This window comes from Bos indicus x Bos taurus, chromosome 2 (assembly GCF_003369695.1).
Source record: "Bos indicus x Bos taurus breed Angus x Brahman F1 hybrid chromosome 2, Bos_hybrid_MaternalHap_v2.0, whole genome shotgun sequence".
Classification (NCBI taxonomy): Eukaryota; Metazoa; Chordata; class Mammalia; order Artiodactyla; family Bovidae; genus Bos; species Bos indicus x Bos taurus.
In genome coordinates, this window is record NC_040077.1 from 38,812,212 (window position 1) to 38,817,973 (window position 5,762).

The following is a 5,762-nucleotide window of genomic DNA, read 5'->3' on the forward strand; positions in this document are numbered from 1 at the left end:
AAATTAAAGGTTCAGCAAGAATGACACATGAATAACAGAGTGAAACAGTGTTATTGATGATGTGGGAAAAGTTTGAGTGGTCTGGATAGAAGTTCAAACTAGCTACAATATTTCATTAAGCCAAAGCATAATCCAGAGCATTCATTAATTCTGTGAAGGCCAAGAGATGTGAGGAAGCTACAGAAGAAACATTTGAAGGTAGTAGAAGTTGGTTTCTGACATTTTAGGAAAGAAGGCATCTCTGTAATATCAAAGTGCAAGGTGAAGAAGCAATGCCGATGCAGAAGCTGCAGCAAGTTATTCAGAAGATCTAACTAAGATCATTAATGAAGGTGATTACACTAACCAATAGATTTTCCATATAGATGATCAGCTTTATTGGAAGAAGATTCCATCTAGGACTTTCATAGCTAGAGAGGAGAAGTCAATGCCTGGATTCAAAGCTTCAAATGACAGACTGACTCTCTTATTAGAGGCTCATGTATCAACTGTCTTTAAGTTGAAACCATTCTGAAAATCCTAGAGCCCTTCATGTTAAACTACTTTGCCTGTGCTCTATTAATGGAAAAATACAGAGCTTACATGGCAGAACATCTGCTTACAACATGGTTTGCTAACTATTTTAAACTCACTGTTAAGACCTACCGTTCAGATAAAAAAAAGATTTCTTTCAGAACGTTACTGCTCACTGACAATGTGTGTGATAACCCAAGAGCTCTGTTGGAGATATCCAATGAGATTCATGCTGTTTTCATGCCTGCTAACACAACCTTCATTGTTCAGCTCATGGATCAAGGAATAATTTTGAATTCTAAGTCTTATTACTTAAGAAATACATTTTGTAAGGTTGTAGCTGCCCTCGATAGTGATTCTTCTAATGCACCTAGGTAAAGAAACTTGAGGAAAACATTTGCCATTCTAAATGCCATTAAGAACAACTGTGATACATGGGAAGAGGCCAAAATATGAACATTAGCAAGAGTTTGGAAGAAGGTAATTCCACCCCCTGTATGTGATTTTGAGGGGCTCAAAACTTCAGTAGAGGAGATAGCTGCAGATTTGGTGGAAATAGCAGGAAAATCTGAAGTAGAAATGGAGCCTGAAGATGTGTCTGTAATGCTGCAATCTCATGATAAAATTTTAATTGACGAGGAGTTACTTCTTAGAGATGAGCAAAGAAAGTGATTTATTGAGGTGGAATCTACTCCTGGTCATGATGCTGTGAAGATTGTTGAAATGATCACAAAGAATTTATTACATAAACTTATTTGATAAAGCAGCTGTAGGGTTTGAAAGGACTGACTCCAATTATGAGAGAAGTTCTACTATCGGTAGAATGCTATCAGATAGCATTGCATGTTATAGAGAAATCACTCCAAAAAGGAAGAGCCAATCGATGTGGTAAACTTTATTTTTGTCTTATTTTTAAAAATTCCACAGCTATCCTAACTTTTGACAGTCACCACCGTGATCAGTCAGCAGCCATCAACATCAAGGCAAGACACCCCATCTACAGAAGCATTACAATACACTGAAGGTACAGATGATGGTTAGCATTTTTTAGCAATAAAGTATTTTTAAATTAAGGTATATACATTGGTGGGTATTTTTAATACTATTCTTTTTTTTTCTTTTTTAACTAATTAGCTTATTTATTTATTTTTGATTGCACTGGGTCTTTGTTGCTGCATGCCAGCTTTCTCTAGTTGAGGTGATCTGGGGCTAGCCTTCATTGCAGTGCATGGGCTTCTCATTATGGTGACTTCTCTTATTGCAGAGCATGGGCTCTAAGTGCGTGGGCTTTAGGGATTACAGCATGTGGACTCAGTTCTGCTGCATGTAAAATCTTCCCTGACCAGGGAATCAAGCCTGTGTCCCCTGCATTGGCAGGCATATTCTTCTCCACTGTACCACCAGGGAAGTCCCATTGGCCATTGTTTTAAATAATGTTATTGCACAATTAATAGACAGCATATAGTTTAAATATAACTTTTTATATGGACTGGGAAACCAAAAATTCATGTAACTCTATTTATTGCGCTGTTTACTTTATTAGGGCTTCCCAAATGGTGCTAGTGGTAAAGAACATGCCTATCAATGCTGGAGACTTAAGAGTCACAGGTTCAATCCCTGGGTTGGGAAGATCCCCTGGAGAAGGAAATGGCTACCCACTCCAGTATTCTTGCCAGACAATCCCATGGATGGAGAAGCCTGCCAGGCTTCAGTCCATAGGGTTGCAAAGAGTCAGACACAACTGAAGTGACTTAGCATGCACACATTTACTTTATTTCAGAGTCTGGAACTGAACCTGCAGTATCTCCTAAGTATGCCTATATTTGGGGCTTCTAGAGAAGGCAATGGCACCCCACTCCAATACTCTTGCCTGGAAAATCCCATGGATGGAGGAGCCTGGTAGGCTGCAGACCATGGGGTCGATAAGAGTTGGACACGACTGAGCGACTTCACTTTCACTTTTCACTTTCATGCATTGGAGAAGGAAATGGCAACCCACTCCAGTGTTCTTGCCTGGAGACTCCCAGGGACGGGGTAGCCTGGTGGGCCACCGTCTATGGGGTCGCACAGAGTCAGACACGACTGAAGCGACTTAGCAGCAGCAGCAGCAGCAGCATGGTACTCAGACAGTAAGAATCTGCCTGCAGAGCAGCAGACCCAGGTTCAATCCCTGGGTCAGGAAGATCCCCTGGAGAAGGCAACCTGCCCCTGTTTTCTTGCCTGGTAGAGGAGCCTGGCAGGCTACAGTCCATGAAGTCGTAAACAGTTGGACACGACTGAGCGACTAACACTTTCACTTTTTTCATGCTTATATTTACCTGATTGACTTGAAAACATGTCCTCACAAAAAAACAAAAACAAAAACAAATATTTGTGGCTGTTTTATTCTCAATCACAGAAAAAAGTGGAATGATCTGAAATGCCCTTTAATAGGTTAATGGACAAACAAACAGAATATTATTCAACTATTGTAAAAATGACCTATCAAGCCAAGAAAAGTCTTGATGAACCTTAAACACATGTAGATTAGTGAAAGAAGCTAGTTTGAAAGGGTTACATAGTATAGTTCCACTTACATGACATTCTGGAAGAGACAATACTGTAGTGATTGTGAAAAGATCAGTGCTTTGCAGGGGTTTGGAGGGGTGGTGTGGGGTGTTTTGGGTATGTGGAGAAGGTTGAATAGATGGAGCACTCGTGAGTTTTATAGCATTCTCTTAGTCTACCTGGGCTATCAAAATAAAATACCACAGACTAGGTGGTAGAAACAACAGATATCTATTTTTTATCTATTATTTCCCAGATATCTATTTTTTTCTTATAGTTCTGGAGGCTGACTGCCTAGCAGAGCCTTGGGGTAGGGAAGCTGTCTGATGACAAAATCACTTGCAAGCCAAGAAAAGAGCTCTAACCAAAAACTGAACCCTCCCCAAATTGATCTTGGGCTAGATCTGGAACCAGCATTGAGAACAAAGAGAAAAATTTCTGTTGCATATGCTACCTAGTCTGTGGAATTTTGTTGTGGGAGCTGAGCAGACTAAGAACAGCAAACAACTCTGTATGACATTATAATTATGAATATATGACACTATGCATTTGTCAATACACATAGATTTTCAGCACAAAGAATGACTCAATGTATGCAAATTATTAAAACCCACTTAGAAGGTTGGGGGATCCCAGAATTTGCAGAATGTGACAAGTCAATATAACTGTGTTAATAATGTATGAAACAACTTAAGAAAGTGGAAGGAAAAGAAGCTGACCTAAGTAACTTTGGAAATGACTTGTCTATAATATTAAAGGCAAAAAAAGAATGACACATAAACATGTACTCTAACTGAAACACTTGTTTCCCATGGGAGTGATAGTTAAACATTCTGACACTGGTATACATGTATATTGTAATTAAACTATTAATAAATAAATGGCTGATTATGGGAACCAGGCTTTTCACTGTTAGAGTGAAAATTTACAGATAAGCAACAGAAGAGCCTAGAATGATTCATATGGAAAAGGTAACTAGAGTTGGAGGCATCAGAATTTACCTACTATAATATCAATATAGATAAAGATGATTATACAGAGAAATACTTATATATATGTTATATACATGGGTTAATATACACACATATAGTAATTTGCTCTGTCAGCTGAGAGGGCCCAGAAACAAAGATATCTTAGTAGCAATGAGCACACCTAAGATCTTGGTTTCTAATACTATCCTCCAGTAAAAGAAAACAGCATTCCCTGGGAAAATAAGTGATTCTAGGATTGGCACAAGAAATGCACAAAAAGATCCTCAAGTGTTTTATGGTGCTAGAAAATAAGGAAGTATTAAAGAAAAAGAAAAAAACCTCACAGTGATGGAAATATATCGGAGACACAGAAACCAATTGAATAAGCTTCCAGTGGCCAAATATGGAACACTTTGAGCCACAAAATAAAAGAATAGTAGATTGTAGCCCCAAATACAAAATAAATATCCTTGCATGAGTCCATCCATACTGATATAAATAGATGACTGAATAAATAATAAATGGGGTAAAAGAGACAAACCTCCTGTGTGAAAGGATTCCCATGTAATTAATGCACTCAAAGCCTCTTGATGAAAGTGAAAGAGGAGAGTGAAAAAGTTGGCTTAAAGCTCAACATTCAGAAAACTGAGATCATGGCATCTGGTCCCATCACTTCATGGCAAGTAGATGGGGAAACCGTGGAAACAGTAACAGACTTTATTTTGGGGGGCTCAAAAATCACTGCAGATTATGACTGCAGCTACGAAATTAAAAGATGCTTACTCCTTGGAAGAAAAGCTATGACCAACCTAGACAGCATATTCAAAAGCAGAGACATTACTTTGCCAACAAAGGTCCATCTAGTCAAGGCTATGGTTTCCAGTGGTCATGTATGGATGTGAGAGTTGGACTGTGAAGAAGACTGAGCACCGAAGAATTGATGCTTTTGAACTGTGGTGTTGGAGAAGACTCTTGAGAGTCCCTTGGACTGCAAGGAGGTCCAACAAGTCTCTCCTAAAGGAGATCAGCCCTGGGATTTCTTTGGAAGGACTGATGCTGAAGCTGAAACTCCAGTAGTTTGGCCACTTCATGCGAAGAGTTGACTCATTGGAAAAGACTCTGATGCTGGGAGCGATTGGGGGCAGGAGGAGAAGGGGGCAACAGAGGATGAGATGGCTGGATGGCATCACTGACTCGATGGACGTGAGTCTGGGTGAACTCCAGGAATTGGTGATGGACAGGGAGGCCTGGCGTGCTGTGATTTATGGGGTCGCAAAGAGTCGGACACAACTGAGTAACTGAACTGAACTGAACTGAACTGATCTTTCAAGGAAATGGAGCAGAAGTCCTATTTCTTAAGCATGGTGACTTTCTTCCAAAGAGTAGAATGTAGAAAGGGGAGGATAAAAAGTAACTCTACAGTAGAGATACTCGATAAACACTATTTCAGTCAGATGCTCAAGATCAGCATCAGTAATGACAGGGCATTTTGATAATATGTATATTTGATATGACATAGTGCAAATGGCACTTTATCTCTGTGTTCTTCCTCCCCTAAATCTTTACCCTGAGTCTAACAACAACAAAAAAACATAGGAAAAAAAATCGTAGTTAAAAGACATTCTATAAAATGCCAACTGGTACTTCTCAAAACTGTTAAGGTTATCAAAACAAGTAAAGTCTGAGAAACTGTCATAGCCAAGAGTAGCCTATGTAGATATGATGAATAAA